This window comes from Ictidomys tridecemlineatus, unplaced genomic scaffold, assembly GCF_052094955.1.
Source record: "Ictidomys tridecemlineatus isolate mIctTri1 unplaced genomic scaffold, mIctTri1.hap1 Scaffold_55, whole genome shotgun sequence".
Lineage (NCBI taxonomy): Eukaryota > Metazoa > Chordata > Mammalia > Rodentia > Sciuridae > Ictidomys > Ictidomys tridecemlineatus.
The window spans coordinates 1,112,900-1,130,822 of record NW_027523660.1 but is presented as its reverse complement, the minus strand read 5'-3'; the positions used below and the strand labels follow the sequence as shown (position 1 = coordinate 1,130,822).

Sequence of the window (17,923 nt, the reverse complement as noted above, 5' to 3'; positions counted from 1 at the left end):
GTAGGTGACAATAAATCGCATCGACATGTAAAAAAAATCAGCCCTGATTATTATTTAAAAAATTTTTTAGATGTTGATTGACTTTTATTTTATTCACTTATTTATATGCAGTGCTGAGATTTGAACCCATTGCCTCACACATGCTAGGCAAGTGCTCTACCACTGAGTATCAACCCCAGCCCCTCAGCATTGATTATTGATGTAGAAAAACAAACAACAAACTAGGAATAGAAGGGAGCTTAAAACATCCTCTGAAAAAATGCAGCTAACCTCATTCTTAATGGTTGATAATTGAATACTTTTCCCCAAGATTAGAAACCAAACAGAGATGTCTACTCTCATTACATCTATTCAGCATTGTACTGGGGTGCAGTAAGGAAATAGCTAGTATACTAAGGCAAGAAAAAGAAATAAAATGCACTCAGATTGGAAAGGAAGAAATAAAATTCTCTTTCTTTTCAGATAACATGAATATATATAGATACAATCTGGTATGATCTAGAAAAAAGCTATTGTAAGGTTGACAGATAAAATTTACATCTAATAGCAATTATATTTTCTATATATTAACAATGAATAATTAGAAATTGAAATTTTAAAGATTTCCATGTACAATAGAATAAAAATATGAAGTATTTAAACATAAACATGGCAAAAACTAAAATGTATATATTAAAAACTATCAAATATTGCTGATAGAATTTAAAGAGAACCTAAATGGAGAGATATACCTAATTTATGAGTCAGAAGACTAAGGTGTCCATTCATCCCAGTTTAATCACCAGAGTCAACATTATTCCAATCAAAATCCCTGCAGAGTTTTGTAGAAAATGACAAGCTGATTGCAACAGACCTAGAATACGTGGCTTCAAGACTTAATCTAGGGCTGGGGATGTTGCTCAGTGGTAGAGGACTTGCCTAGCATATGCAAGGTCCTGTGTTCAATCCCTAGTACCATACGAAGAGGAAAAAAAATATTCTAAAGCTACAGTAATCAGGATTGCAGACAAAACATATTGAAACAGAGCCAAGAATTCAGAGATAGATACACAATATATATGGCAACAGTCATTGACAAAGATGGAAAGACAAGTAGAGAATGGAAAGTTTTTTCAGCAAATGGTACTGAAATTACTGCATATTTATATGCAAAATATTGATCCATGCCTTGCATTAGACACCTGAATTAACTCACAGACTTAAATATTAAACTCAAAACTACAAAACCTCTAGGAAAAAAAAATAAGAGAAAAATTTTTGTTGAACTTAGGTTTGGCAAAGATTTCTTAAATTTGACAACAAAAGCATTAAAATGGATTTGACAATGTGGGATTCATCAAACTAAAACCTCTAATTCAAAATACACTTTGAAGTCAATGAAATAGACAAAACACAAGCTGGGAGGAAATTACTGTAAAGCATTTATCAAGACTTGCATCAAGGATATATGAAGAACTCTTAGAATGCATTAGAAAAAATATAGTCCTGTAAAATAACACTTCATCAAAGAAGATAAACAGATAGTAAATACATTAAAAAATGCTTGACACAATTATCAGGGAAATGCAATTTTGAAGCATAAGAGTTACCACTACACACTTATTAAATATCTAATATTAAAGACAATTGTGCTGAGTGGTTGGAGAAGAGATGGAGGAACTGGATGGGTACACAGCTGGTGGGGATATAAAGTGGTAGAATCACCTTCTTAAAAAGGTAAACATACACCAGTCATATCCAACCATTCTTTTCCAAAGAAGAGATAAGTTATATAGCAATAGGAGGAATTTTATATCAGTGTTCTTGGCTATTTTATTTGTAAAAGCCCCAAACTGGAAAAAAATACAAATGTCTATCAATAGATGATAGACAAATTGTGGTACGTACATGTAATGAAATGCTACTCAGCAATAAAAATAGATGATAGATAAACTGATGTAGATGAATCTCAAATTATGCTGAATAAGAGAAGCCATAGAAAATACAATATATTATCCCATACACATAAAACTTGAGGAATACAAAGCAATCTATTAAGATAAGACATTTTGCTGGAGGAATGGGAAAGTGGGGGGCAAGAAAGAAGGGTGACAAAGGGCAAAATTACCTAGAGAATGAGAATATTTTTGGAAGTAAAGGATGTGTATATTGATTATAATGGTGATTTCATAATTTCATGTTAAAATTCATCAAATTGCACACTTTAAATACATGTAATTTATTGCATGTCAGTTTTACCTCAAAGCTATAAGAAATAATATATTCATCTTTTTTCACTTTCTAAGATACAAATAGTATTCTATAAATATTTTTCTCTACTTCATTTTTAAAAAATGTATTCCGTAAACCAGCTCTTAGCAGTATTTAAAATTATTTTCTTTCTTCTTTGGTTTATTCAACAACTTTCATTGATGACGGTTGTTTCAGCCTTTTGTGACCATCTTGTATTGTTATAATTAATGCTTGAATAACATAGTTTTGTAAATACAAGTTTTAAACATTTGTTGTTGTATTCCCAGTATCTTTAGAAGTTAGGGCTGGTGGACTATAGCTCAGCAGTAGAGCACTTGCCCTAGATACCCTTCCCCAGCCCTGAAAAAGTTAAAAAAAACAGTGGGATTGTTGAGTTAATAGGTAAATATATAAGCAGTTTTGGGAGATGTTGCCAAATCTCATTCATAAGGGTTGTATCATTTTGTATACTTATTAGCAGTGTCTGAGAATTTGTATTCCCCCACATTCTCTCACCTACTGAGTATGTTGTCAAACGTTTGGATCTTGCCAATGCAAGTGAGAAATGGTGTCTTGGTGTGGTTTAATTTGTATTTTGTTCATTATGAGCTAAGCAGAGCATGTTTCTATATGTTATAGCTATTTGCATTTCTTTTCCTGAGATCTGTTTATTTCTTCAGCCCATTTTTGTATAGGTTTGATGGCCATTTTATTTATAATGTTCTTTATATTTCAGGAACATGATTCTTTGGACAATAATATGTTGCAAATATTTTTTCTCAGTTTGTCATTGTCAAACTGCGTGTGTGTGTGTGTGTGTGTGTGTGTGTATGTGTGTGTGTAGCAGGTTTAGATACAGCCAAGAAAGAGTTTTTCAATGAGGCAGGTTTTGCCCACTCATAATACATAGAAAATTTCACTTAATATTTTCTAGTACTTGTTTATTTTCTATTTTTACATTCATGTTTCTTATCCATTTGTAGTTTATCTTTTGAATAAGTAGAGAAAAATCCAATTTTATAATTTTCCATGTGGTAACGCTACTTATTAGAAAGTCTATTTTCCCCAAACTAACTTTTATTGTACCCCAAATGTCCAGTTGGTTCTGTTTCTGGATTCTCTATTCTGTCCCACAATCTCTATGTATTCCTGGGCTTGGACGAGGGGTACATGAATTAATTATATAGTCTGCCCTCCCTGTACCCTTCATTGCTCTTCTTTTTCAGTGCTTTCCTGCTTATTCTTGTTCTTTTGAATTGACTATATTCAACTTGACGACAGATTTTTAAAGATCCCCAGATGTTCATTTCCTCCCCAAGTTAAATGTCCCCAATTTCTTCAATTTTTAGCACGTGCTTTTCGGGCTATTCATGATTCTGTTCTTTTCCACAAGTCATGCAACTCTAAAATGTGGCATCCAGAAATGAAGCCACCGGCGTGGGTGATAATGACATGATTCCTTAGGGTAAGGCTTTTTAAAAAGAGTGTCATCCACAATTGGAGAAAGAAACAGGACTAGAATGAGCAGGGAAGGAAAGCCCAGTCCGAGCAGTAGTCTTTTAGAAGGGAGCAGGAGAAGCTTCTCCTCTTCTGTCTGCACTTTGGGGGCAGGTAGGTACCTGGTGTCTCAACACATTGACAAAAGGGTTTTGCTCTGGGAGGGGCTGGGAGGCCTGACTTTCTCCTTTTTCCTAGTCTCTGCCTATAATCCCCTTCTGCTAGTTTCCCTGGCTTCCTCCAGGGCCTTCTAAATCGCCGGTCCTCTCCCAGTTCCGGGGACAGGTGAGCCTCTTTTCTTCTGGAGTCCTTTCATTTGGACTCTTCCGCTTGGCTCTACTGGCGCTGTCCCCCGCCGGGCTCCGCAGTTGGTTCTTCCTGCTCCTCGCCACGCCCCTCAGCATCCTCTGTCTGCTCACTGCAGTCCACCCAGGGGCTTCCTCTGATGATGGGTTTTATGTGCCTTGGGCGGAAAGCGCCTGTGGTGGAGGAAGGCAAAGTTCACTCTCACTACCCGCCCCCTGCGCTGGGTCCTACTGAAGTAGGAAACGGTGAAAGAGAGGGTCCTGTGCTTTTCTGCAGGGAAGCGTCGCTTCCACTCAGCCGTCCCTACACCATGGACTCAGTACCTGCCACTGAGCCTTCTGTCACTGTTTCCCTGGGGGACCCAGAGCTCCTGGGACCCCTGTCGGGTGGCTGAGTTCTGGCGGAGTGGGTGCACTGACTGTCGTGGCGACGGAGAAATGGAGTGTGTCAGGCCCAAGGCAGGCAGGACGTGACTGTATGGTTAAGCGAGGCCGGTGAGAGTGTACTTGAGCTTTCCCCACTTGCACTTTTTTTTTGACGGAATAGAGGTGACAACCTCATGGTATGTTCTGAAATGCAGCCAACAATCCAAACAGCTAATGTTACTATGGGTCTTTTTCCTAAGGAGACTGCAGGGGAATTGGGCCCAAGTGACAGTTATCTCCTATTACGTGTAGAGGGCGGTGAAAACAGGGAAGAGTAGGCAGGTGTTTACTGCACTGCCTTTGAGCAACCATTTAAAATTAGGCTCTGAATTTTATAGAAGGATGTTAAATTCAGAGAAGTTTATCTAAGCCAGTTTTCAAGAGTTGTCTGAAATTACATGTCACGTATCTGTATATAAGAGTGGAATGGAAGTAAGATTTAAAATCTTATACATATATCGTTATTGTTTTTATTTGTTGGCATAAAATTAATTAGTTCTTTCATATACTTGTTTTGTCTTAAATGAATATTTTAAATTATAAAAACCAGGTTATCTAAGAGAAAAGAATGATCCAGAGGGATTCTAGCCAGGTGTTAAACAATGTGATGATATAGGGCCTGTTACAAACTGGAAATGTATGCTCAATTTAAAGTATTTAGATTCGGGCTGGGGTCGTGGTTCAGTAGAGCGCTTGCCTAGCATACATGAGGCACTGGGTTCGATCCTCAGCACCATATAAAAACAAAACAATGTGTCCACCCTAAAACTAAAGATACATAAATAAATATTTTTAAAAAGTATTTAGATTCATTATACTTGAAAACACTGGAAGCGAACAAAAAATATGAGACTGCCAGTATCTTCTCTCTTGAAGAAGCTATTGGAAAATATTGAGGAGGTGGATTTCTGATGAGGAAGTTGGTTTAGAATTGCCATGATTCTTTGTGACTGTTTTGTTATAAATTTAAGGTTTCCCATTTCTTCTAATTTGTCTGTTTAAGCTGTTTACTACATTGCCTGATGATACTCAACCTGGGCCTGATTTTTATGGACTACCATGGAAGCCTGTAGTATTCACTGTTTTCTTTGGGATTGTATCCTTTGTCATTTTCTATTGGAGAACTGCTCTTGTGAGTAAATTAACTTACTTATACCTTAGCACATAAGCACAATGATTATTTTATATAGTCACTGCCTCCCCCCCTTTTTTTCTTTTTCAATTGCTAAAACACAAAATAGTGGTTTAAGTCAAACTAACATTATAAAATAATTTAGTGTGGGTGCAGTTGGTAGAACTGGTAATTCTTACAGCCATCCTGACCAGTAGTTTCATATGTATCAGAAGTCTTAAAAGTGGGATAAAAGATGGGATAGGTTAGATAAATATCCTTTTATGTAGCATATATGTCTAGTAATCTATCTTAAAGAAATAACTATGCTTTGAAGATTTTGGTAATGTTTTTCAGTGGAACAGTGTATTAGATTGAAGACTTAGCACAACATAATTCATTTAGGGGTTATTGTATGCTCGATTAGTGGAATAGTAGGCAGATTTATTTATTTCAAAGCTTTGAGGTACAGAAAATGCTCACAATTAAATGTGAAGTGGGAAAAAAAAGCAGAAACTAAGATTTAAATGTTGATGAACTGTATGTTAATATAAACATACAAACAGGGGGAAATGCTGCAAAGAAATACAGTAAAATGAGAAAAAGGAGATGATATAATTTTTCCAGTCTTTTATATAAATTTTTCCCAGATTTTATGATTTGATCATATGTACAGAAAATCCCTTTTTATTTGGAAGTATAGATTATGTGTTGTCCAAAAATCCATTAAATGTTTTGTTCATTAAGGTTTTTTTTTTTTCCTGAGCAGAATTAGTCTATCTATGTGTATGTGTGTACATATATGTATGTGTGTGTGTGTGTGTGTGTGTGTATATATATGTGTATATATATACACATATATATATGCGCTTATACATACTTATGTTTGTACTGTAGGTCATTCTGTTTCATAGTTATTTAACATAATTGGAAGAAAATTATTTTAGGTAAATGGACTTTGCATATGAAAAGCCTAACAGTTAAAGAGGCCAAAAACATTGGATACAAATCTTTTCAAATCTGAGTGTTCTTTTTCTGATTTCTTAATTATTTCAGACATATCATTGTTAAGATAAGTTTCCTCTCCTTGTACAATTGAGTGTAAAATCTCTTAAAAAGTATTCCCTTCTTAAATAGAAGAATCGTTTGCCTGGATTCCTGTGAGGAATTTTCTAATCTCATTGAACTTTTTCTCAGTTAAAAGTAAAAAGGAAATAGAAGGATAAAGAGAAGGGAAAAACATGAAAACATTTTATATTTCTCTCTCTTGTTTCTTTCATTTCAAGAACCCTGGTACCTGTTTCTCTTTTCACTAGGTTATGTGGGATGTGGTTCCTAGCTTGTTGCTCCTCAGTTTCAGCATTTGACTTTAAAACTTTAGTCTCCCTACCTTAGATGACTGCTTTTATGCTACTTCTCATTTTCCTCTGTTGTCATTTTGAGTAAAAGGTTAGCAAGGCTATGACATTAAAGAAATGTTCATTTTTTTCTGTGTTGGAGTTTTCTGAATTCAATTTCCTGTTACGAAGATCCCCTGGATGATCCGTGGACACATCTGAATATCCCATCACCATTTATAACATTTGAAAGGACAAGTAATATGCTAAGTTACAAAGAAATTTAGTGATGTTTTAAAAAAAAATTCTGCTTAGGTTTTATTATCAGGTAGTTTATTGCTGTTTTTTGGAAACGATTGTTTTTGTCCTTTCCAGAATATGTTAATTGTCATTTCTCTTATTGCTTGTGCATTTTCTTCAAGCAGTCTTTCCTTTCAGATTTCTTGCTATATATTTAGTGGTTTGCAGAAATAAGATGATGTAGCCTCTTAGTTTCTAAATTCAGCCAATAGCCAAATTTAAATTGGAGTTCTAACATGTTTTCTGGTGAGTGAAAGTGGCATATCTTAGTACAAAGATTATGCATTTAATATTGTTTCCTCAGATTTCTTTTGAATAGTCATTGTTTCTAGACTTTATCCTGGTTATTTAGAATTGTCAAGTAAATGATTTTGAGTATACCCCCCCACACACACACACACACATACACACATCTTTGCTGTGAAATAAGGTACATATCTTAGTGTTTTTATGTCAGAGGCTATTTATGAAATATCACTACCAATTAAATTTAAAAGGCTTGTTAACCTTTACTTATTTTTAATCCTATAAATTATTATCCTGAACCAGAATGTTATTAAATTCTCACTTGGTTATGATTCTGACTGTTGTTTTAGGAATGCTGTTTCTATTGAGCAGATGTTTGACATCGAATTTAATCTTTTTTCTCTCTTCTAGGTAAAAGATAGAGTATATCAAGGTAAATTTTTAGGTTTCTTAAACTTGTAATAACCCTTTGTATTGGTGTTTGATGTGTGTTTTATGTATGTTAGAAGTAGATACAGTGACTTTTAATGTCTATTATCTTTTTTACCTCCTGAAAATTTTACTATTCCTAGGTTGCTAGCATGGATAATAGAGTAGATGATGATGGTTCCAACTCTGAGATAGGAGATAAAGAGGAGGAACAAATTGTGGATAGGGAGATGATGATAAGTTTTAATTTGGGGCAGATTAACTTTGAATATTGATGTAATGCAAATGTATTACATTTGAAGAGTATTTCTATGCTAATGATTTAATCATGAATTAAGTAATTGAGTAGATAATTTGAAGAATAGTAATGTGAATCAGTATGTTTTCATTTCTGTTTTTCTTTGCAAAGAATTAAATGGTTCCATTTTCGGAAAAGAAAGTGTTTTGAGAAGGGGGGAATATCAAGCTACAACACTTTACTGTATTTCCCATCTGTGAAATAAGTTTAAATTGAAATATCATTTTGGATGGGAGGGGTTCCTGGGATTGAACTCTGGGGCACTCTACTTAGCCACATCGCCAACCCCCTATATTTAGAGACTAAGTCTCACTTAGTTGCTTAGTGTCTCGCTCTTGCTGAGGCTGGCTTTGAACTTGGAATCCTTCTAGCTCAGCCTCCTGAGCCACTGGGATTACAGGTGTGCACCACTGCACCCAGCAAAATATCATTGTTCTTATATTTTTCTTAAATTCTAATAATTTTTATACTCTTATTGCTAATAAGCATAGATTGCTTTTTAAAAGCATAATAGTTATGCTAAGAAGTATTTCCTCATAGTACCATATAACATGTCTTTGCTTTTAGTAGATTGAGTAATTGAATTTCATTTAGTGATTGTAATAATCTTGTGTATTTCCCCCTTTTAGTCAATGAACAGCAAATTTCCAAAAAGGTGAACAATTTCATGAAAGAAAATGAAGAACTAATGCAGAAATTGTCAAATTATGAACAGAAGGTATAATTATTTTTTTCTTTCTTTCTCCCTTGGTTCTAGCTTGAATCATTCCTACCTGTTTTAATTTAAAAATCATATTTTAAAACTTTTGTTTCATTATTTCCTACAAATCATCCAAATTCTAAACAGTCATATGTATTAAGTACTGCTTTCTTCTGGAAAGGGTCACTTGTCTGGAAGTAACTTGTATGGTAGCGCTATAATTTGTGTATCTTAATTCTGAATGCTTTATTTACATAGATGAAGGAATCAAAGAAACAGGTCCAAGAGACCATGAAACAAAATATGATTCTTTCTGATGAAGCAACTAATTATAAGGTAAAAATCCCTTCTTCGGGGGGAATTACATTCTAAACTCAAAAGTAAATGTAATGAGTGAGTAATCTTGACACCTTTTTTTTTCCAGGATAAAATGAAGCTTCTTGAAAAAGCTAAAGAACTTCTGGATGAGGGAGCTAAAAGTCTTCATGTTATGTTAGAATCTGAGAGAGAACAGAAAGCTAAGAATCAGGACTTGGTAAGAGTTTTGCTGCTAAGTATTACTGCAATTTGGCTTTTGAAATATTTTGTAAAATTGGTTAAGTTGAACTTAGTCCAGCTGTTAACTAAAGTAAGATTAGGAGTCAAGGAAGTTGAACCCACTTCTGCCCATTTTGTGGAACTTTTAAGTACTGATACAACAACTTAAAAAAATTTTACTTACATATTTCATTTTCAATTTCTATAAGTTTCTGTAATTACATAAAAGTTGCAAAAGATGGTAGAGAGTGTGTTCTGAAATATCCTACCCCCAAGTAAGCTTGATCACCTAGCTGAGGTAGTATTTATCAGATTTCTCCACTGTAAAAATTCTTTCCAATCCTTTTCATATTGTATTCTTTGGAAGTTACCATGCACAGCCCACAGTTAAAGTATGAAGAGTTACAAGCTCAGGATGCAGCTCATGGTAGAGCACTTGCCTAGCATGCATGAGGCCCAGGATTCAATCCCAGGCATTGCAAACAAAGATTGCAGATTTATGTCCACTTCCTTAAGGAGCAAGTATCTTTATAATTTTTTTGGAATAATTCTGTATGTGAGATTAGTCTATTCTTCCTTAAATTTTATCATTTTTTACTTCAGATAAGAAAATTTTAAAAATGATCTTGGGAAATTTTTTTCTCTATCACTAGAAAAAAAATTACTAATTTGAACTGGTTTACTTGAAACAGTAATTAATTAGTTAATTTTCTATGCTTTAAAACATTTTATTTACTTATTGCATTATGATTTTCTATACTTTGAACTTTTTTTCTGGTTATCTCATAAACAGTAAGGTTGTGGATGCCATGAAATATTTATGACTTCATTTTCCCTCATCTCTTTCAGTTCTTGATTTTTTGCTTAGTCCAAAGCTGGATCCCCTGCATTTACCTGAAATGTAATGGGATGGCTTGACAAAAAATTTGTTGTGTTTATCTTTTTTAGTATATATATGTATGTGTACGTACACACACACACACACACACACACACACACAGATATATATATCAGTATTTCTACTGAAATCCTAATGCATATTTTGTGTTCTGTTTTCACCTGGCAGATAATGGAAAATAAGAAATCTATACAGAAGCTTAAAGATGTCATTTCAGTAAATACTTCTGAACTTTCAGAGGTAAAGCTGCCAACTATTGCTAACGGATATTAGTACTACATCTTAGTTTTGTTGCGGACCAAAAATTTGAGGTGTGCTAAAATGTGCAAAAAATGAGAACTATATGATGTCTTGTTTGGGAAAGTATAACTTTGTTTCTTCTTTGGAATTAATTCACTAACTGTAGTGTTTTTCATTAGCTTCAAATTCTCCTTACTGAAGCTAAGCTTCGTGAAGAGAAGGTGAAGTTGAAATGCTGTCAGCTTCAGAAAGAAAATACCATGCTTAAGAAGGAGAAAGAGCAGGTAAAGAAAATTTGATGTCATACATAATGTAAACTAGAGAAGTGAATATCATTATCTTGTATCTTTCTTGGATCTGTTTCTGAGGTAAGGAATTTTCATGTAGTACCTTTTCTAGATATGCAAAGTTTAAACAATGCTCCCCAAATTGAGTGCATATATATGGTCTCCATCTGTTTTGGATTTTTGGATTATTGCTTTCCTTATCAAATGTCAATCAGTTATTAACTTGCATAGCCTCAAAGAAACTTTTTAAACCAGAAAATTAAGTATTTTATGATCCTCTTTTGAATAGTTACTGATTCACCGGCCAAGGGAAGATTACATGATAAGGAATCTAAATTTAGGAGACAGTCATATGTGCCCAGCCATTCCTGCTGGAGATAAATTATTTGAATTGGCAGCAATTTTCTGGGGAATGCAATAAACAGGGTCAACTTCCTGATAGCTCTGATGTTCTTACTGCAGCTGTGAGAGTTGGGGCCACTCTGCCCTCTTCCTTAACCAAGGTCTCAACCCCCTCGATTGAGGCAGGCCACCGAGGAGTATGGCTCTCTATTTCTTTGTCTAAGTCTTGTAGTCCTGATATATCCAGTGCAGAAACCCCTCCCTAACCCATAGGAATTCATGTGTTTTGACTTTTCAGTTGCAGCAGGAAGTAAAAGACTGGAGTACATCACACGCTGAGCTCAGTGAACAAATGATATCATTTGAGAAGACCCAGAAAGATTTACAAGTAGCTCTTAGTCAAAAAGATGATACTATTAATGTAAGTTTATACTCCAAATACATGTTTCATCTCATGAATTCTCCTGAAATCTTCTGAATTAAAATCGAGAGTCTTCCAACCTTTTGCTTCTTTTCTAGGCTTTGACTAATCACGTCACACAGTTGAATCGGTTTCAATGTGAATCTGAATCTGAGGATCAAAGTCGAGATGAGTCAGATGAATTAACCAATGGAGAGTTAGCAGGTAAGATCAGTCTCAGGGAGGTTGAATCCTTTTTTGGTTTCCTGTCTTTAATTAAGTATACAGATGCCACTTTTCAGCTGGCTTAATTTCTTCTTAAGCTTCAGGGTTGTAGACACATATCACTGGATCTATAGATATGTCTGTTGCATTGGCAGAGGTGGGTTGTTGGGGTATAATGTAGCAATAGGCATGTGAAGAACACTGACTTTTTCTATCCTATTGAAAACTAGTAAGTACACTGCAGCTACAATAGTCATATCCTATACCTCTAAGTATTGAACATTGTACAGTAAGAGAAATTTATTTCTTAACTTATGCAGATGATACTTGATTTTGATACTCATCATCTCTATGGCTCTGTGGTTTTAAGGTCCACAGTCAGTCCGGAGGCACTTGGAACCATAAACTAAGGCTGTGAGAACAGAGGCTAGAGACTATCAGAAAGCTAGAGAGGGAGTGTAACAGTGTTTACTGATGAGGAAAATATTTCCAGATGTTTTCTCCCAAGTTGGATATTGCTTACATAGCAAGTATTTCAAACCACACCTGGTAGTAGATTCAGGGAGAAAATAATGGATTGAATCTTTCTAAACAAGACACTTATTGCCCAGGTGAAGATAGATCTGAGAGAGAAGAAAAGCTTTTATCTTACAAGAATAGCATAGATAACATTTTAGTTGTGCAAACTAGAAATTCACCTTTTTTTTTTTTAAGACAGACACAGTACTTTTATTTATTTTTATGCTGAGGATCAAACTCAGTGCCTCACACATGCTAGGTGAGCACTCTACCACTGAGCCACAACCCCAGTCTGAAATTCACCTCTCTCTTTTTTTTTTTAAATCTAAGCTTGCAATTCTCTTAAAAGTCATTAGTCTAATCAGTATAATTATTTAATTGATTTTTTTCTTCCAGTGTTTGAACACAATCATTCTTTAGTTTAGCGAAGTTAGGAGAATATAGAGTTAAAAGTAAGGAAAGAAAAAGCTAAAGTCTTTTGTTTTTTAGGTGATCGGAACGAGAAGATCAAAGATCAAATTAAGCCGATGATGGATGTCTCTCAGGTATAGTTCTTTGTAAGAGTCCCATAGTACCTGTGAATTCTTCCTGTGCCTCACTTTTAATAATACCTCTATTTTCTGCAATTTTTAGACAAAAACTACAATATCAGTAGTTGAAGAGGATCTAAAACTTTTACAACTTAAGCTAAGAGCCTCGATGTCCACAAAATGTAATCTAGAAGGTGGGTTCTTCTTGAGAAGAAATTGCCATGTTGGAAAGACTTAAAAATTTATTGGAAAGATAAAGAATGGCTTCTTGCTTTCATGCTTCTTACTTTTCTTGGCACTACTCCCTCAAACAAGTTCTTAAGTCCTTGTACACATATAGAGATAAGCTGTTTTATCCTTTACAGACCAAATAAAAAAATTAGAAAGTGACTGCAATTCACTACGGTCTTCTAAAGTTGGACTGGAAGAGGAATGCAAAACTCTTAGGCAGAAAGTGGAGATTTTAAATGAACTCTACCAGCAAAATGAGATGGCACTAAAAAAGTAAGATTTCCATTGTTTGTTATTGTTATCATTGTGTGAACTAACAGATAATTTTATCTAGTAGAGATTTGTCTTTTTTCCTTTGTGTTTTGTTTCCTATAAGTTGCATTTTTCTTTCCATCATCAGTCTTAAGAGTCCTGAGGTAGTTGGAACCATAAACTAAGGCTGTGAGGACATCGTAATCAATTGTCAAATTCATATGAAGGCAAGAAGTGGTAAACTAGTATTAACAGTCACTGATGTGGAAATACCTCTCAAAGATCTAGACCCTTTCTATGATCCCACTATTTATTTTAATTTCCTTTCATTGTGATCAGTTATGTAATTCTAATATTTTGAACTTGTATCTCTAACTCTGGACCTTTAAAAATACTGAGTGTTTTGGAATGACATGTTTTAGTAGAATAAAAACTTCAAAAAGGAATAATATTTACTTATTGATGGTACAAGTTTTGGACTTGAGTATCTCAGATGTTCACACTAAAAATTGAACTGTGGCAAGGATTTTAGGAGGTACGATTACAGAAGTACTTGTTTGTAGTATATATTTATATATTAATCTTCTCAGTGTGGAGCTAGTTATTTTTTGGAAGTTCATTTGAAGTTTTTAATCCACAAAAATACTTGAATTCTCTAAAAATAGTTTTTTTGTGTGTCAGATTTTATTTGTTTGCACCTGATTTATTAACAAGATATATATATATATATATATATATATATATATATACACAGACCTTCTTATAGACCTAACTGTTTTTAGGTATTTTGACTTCTGTTGCCTAATTAATGCATTAAATATTGAAACCTTTCCATTAACTTTTCTAAAATTCTGTGATCTCCAAGCGACCTTTTTAGAATCTCAAATTTTTGTTCAGGCCAGTTCTAAATGCCTGGCCTGTTTCAAAGAAACATTTCTCATTTTATCACTTTTTTTTTCAAAAGAACACTTGTTTTCTCTGTCCCTACTAGTAATATGAATGACCTAAATGGCAATTAATTTTCTTTGTAATGCAGTTAAATTGTAGCACTATTTTCCTCAACTCCTCCAAAATTCATTCAGTCATCATCTGTGGTTTGTACTCTTTTTTTCTCATCCCCAGGTACTATGTTAGTTCATGCCTGTGTCATCTTTTCTGTTTCTAACCTAGGTCATCTGTCTTCATTCTCCATTATTTATATTTTTATATAATTTATTTCAAATTCTTAGTAATTTTCTCTATAGCTGCTTGAGTGGACTTTCTAAAATATAAGTCTGTCCATGTCAATATGTGCCTGTGGTTTATGAAGAATTTGCTTTCTATTTGATGACCTGTTCTTTTTTTCTTCCTTGTATCTTTTTAATAGTTTAAATATTTTTTAATTATTTTCCTCATCACCTGTATAAGCTTGATGTAATCATAAATTATAATGGAATTATAATTATATAATTATAATTTTATTCATCTTCTCATAATTTAAAGGCCTTGGTATATATTCTGGATTTAATAAAAACCTGACATAGATTAATAGGTTTATTACTTGTTTTTATGGGCTTTAAGTAGCTCCTGAATCAGATAACTGTTGTGGCATCGTATGTTAGTACTTCATATACTGTGAACTCCACAAGACATTCATTCAATTTATACACATAAAGTTTCTGTAGTTCTGCATTCTACACTGTTGGTTTCTTATTTGAAATTATTTTCATTCTATTTGAACATTGTCCTTTAATGATAGATTTGATTAGTGTATCAAAGTAGTACAAGGATAAACAGAGAATAGTATTTTATCCACTAAATATTGCTACCTTTATAATCTGTATTAGGTTGACATGAACTTCATGATTAGAGTTAAAACCAGTTTCCATTTTTAAAGGATCTTTCTTTTGGCTACTGAATTTTGACTGTTCCTTAGTTTTAGCAATTTGAAAATATCCAATTAATTACCATCTGTTTTAATTTTTTTTCTTTAAGGAGTCCATTATCATTGTTGTTTGGTCTTATCTCCCTCCCCTAGTTCCTGTAGTCATTTCTCTCTTTTTTTAACAGTTGTATTGGGAAGTGCCTAGGTGTAGTTTTCCCCACCCCACCCACTTTTTCCTCTTGCAGTTATGTTGCTTGGGACCATTAAACATTTCTTGAATTTTCGAGTCTTTTTCTAAATGTTGATTTTACCTCATTCTGTCTTCTGATTATAATAATGCATATTAGAATTTGATTTCCCCTGCCTCCTACATTCTGGATTTACTTCTTCTGGATATTTTCTTCTGACCTGTCTTAAAAGCGGTAGGATTTATTTTACTTCCCAAATCTGATGTTAAAATCATTCATTGAGTTTAGGATTTTAAAAAGTTCAGGGTTTAAAATATTATTTTAGTTGTAGATGGACATAATATTTTATTTTATTTTTTATAGGATTTTTTTAAGAGAGAGAGAAAGACAATTTTAATATTTATTTTTTAGTTTTTGGCGGACACAACATCTTTGTTTGTATGTGGTGCTGAGGATTGAACCCGGGCTGCACACATGCCAGATAAGCGCCTTACTGCTTGAGCCACATCCCCAGCCCGACACAATATTTTATTTATTTTATGTGGTGTTGAGGACTGATCCCAGTGCCCCACACATGTGGGGCACGTGCTTCACCACTGAGCCACAACCCCAGTCCTATTTCAGTACTACAGCTCAAACCCAGGACCTTGAGCCATGTGCTCTACTATTGAGCTACCTCCCCAGACTCCTTGCTCTTTCTCATAAGGGACTAGTGTCTTACTGCTTTCCAAGCTATCTTTAATCTCATCATTCTGCCTCTGCCTCCAAGTATCTTCGACTGTATGTAGGTCACCACACCCAACTATATCTTGGTTTTATAGTTTCTAATCCTTTGACAAAATTCATAATCTTTTTTTTCCTCTTTTGTGGTGCTGGGGTTTGAACTCAGAGCCTTGTGCATGCAAGGCAGCACTCTACCAACTAAACTATATTCCCAGACCTGAAATTCATAATCTTGACTTTACTTTTTTGACTATATAAAGCACAGTGATTTTAAAACATGTGCGGTTAACCCCATTAGGTGGTTTCCTTTTCTGTGGGATTTTTTCTCACAGAATTTTGTCTTATAGAGTGCCTGGTCAGTTTTGATTGGCTAACATTGTTGTGATAATTATACATGAAATTTGAGGACTAAGATGAAGTTATCTTCTTATAGAAAAGTGTTGAGGTTACTTGAGTAAGATTGTCACTTCAAACTTAGTCAGCAATTAAGATAATTCAAAAATGACTTGTCTTTTCAATGTTTCAGTATTGTTCCTTTTGGAATTTTTGCCTGTTCATCACTTAAGTGTGCAGTACTTTCTAATCTAAACTCAAAGGCTAGGGCTTTTATTAAGGGTCCCTTTATTTGTAGCCCCAAACACTTCTTTTTTCCTCTAAGCCCAGGAATTTGATGAAGGCTTAGTTCAGACTCATTATATCTTTGTGTTATCTTCAATATGTGGGTAAACCTAGGAGAAAAGTACCTTAAAGTGTCAGCTTTACTTGTAATTCTGAGATTCCTTTTTCTAATGGATCTTGGCCACATACATATATCTTCACTGCCTTTTTAGCTTGTATCCTTTCAAACACAATTTTATATTCTTATAAAGATGTTTTGATTGTTCTTAGTGCTCTCAGACTAACTCTTTGGTAATTGGAAACAAAATTCTCTCTGTTCTTCAAGATTCAGTTTTCTCCATATTCCTTCTTAAGCCAGTGGGGGAAATTATTATATTCCTTTAGGCATCATTTATACCTGAAACAGTGAGCTCTTTTATTCTTTAGCATCTTACAAGGTAACTAGTATATTATAGCCACTCATAAAATACTTGCTGGAGAATTAAATGAGAAGCTATATAAGAATATATAATCCCCTTTTTCTATTTGGTATCAATAATCCTTTTTTACTATAGTTCTTCTGATTTGTGGAAAATTAAGTTTCAAGTTAATTATCTTTTGAATTGGAACTATGGCTAAAGTAGTACAAGGATAGCAGAAAATAGTATTTTTAAAATCATTAAATGTGGCTACCTTTGTCTCAGTAGATGAACATCTTGAGTTTCATGATCAGAGTTAAAACTTGTCAGTAGATAATACTCTGATCGTGGGTCAGTTTGGCTTCTTTTTCTGGTTGACAGACATTATCAAAACTCAGATTTGTCTTTTTGCTTAATTGCAATTCTTTTGAAATATATATCTAAAGTGTGAAAAATGTTCTGTGGCTAATTGCATAGCTAAAAGACATATTCTAGAAGATTTTTTCTTTGATTGACTATATCTTTATTATGGTACCAGTCTTGGATTGAGAAAAGAGTTCCTCCATGACAAAGATATACTTAGTTTCCTACCCATGGCAGAAACGAGAAAAGAATTATCCCTTGCTTTATCCTAATATGTTTAATTATGTTAGGTTTATCAGTCCTGATCTTCCACATTGAAGTAAAGTGAGTTTTTATTATCTTACACACAGGAGACTTGCCCTTGGGGCACATGTTGTTTTCACATTTATTTTATTTACTGGTAAATAGAGAATTAAGAGGAAAAATT

The 17,923-nt window shown here is 34.1% G+C and overlaps 1 pseudogene across 1 annotated transcript in view; it reads left to right on the top strand.

The window, feature by feature from the left end:
• Positions 1 to 17,923, top strand: part of LOC144374018 (transport and Golgi organization protein 1 homolog) — a 68,324-nt pseudogene that overhangs the window by 43,833 nt on the left and 6,568 nt on the right. The window contains exons 7-18 of the transcript XR_013433543.1: positions 5,464 to 5,592; positions 7,866 to 7,887; positions 8,811 to 8,899; positions 9,140 to 9,217; positions 9,306 to 9,416; positions 10,485 to 10,556; positions 10,736 to 10,840; positions 11,484 to 11,606; positions 11,705 to 11,810; positions 12,819 to 12,874; positions 12,963 to 13,053; positions 13,225 to 13,363. The product of XR_013433543.1 is annotated as a transport and Golgi organization protein 1 homolog (transcript). The remainder of the gene's footprint in view (positions 1 to 5,463; positions 5,593 to 7,865; positions 7,888 to 8,810; positions 8,900 to 9,139; positions 9,218 to 9,305; positions 9,417 to 10,484; positions 10,557 to 10,735; positions 10,841 to 11,483; positions 11,607 to 11,704; positions 11,811 to 12,818; positions 12,875 to 12,962; positions 13,054 to 13,224; positions 13,364 to 17,923) is intronic.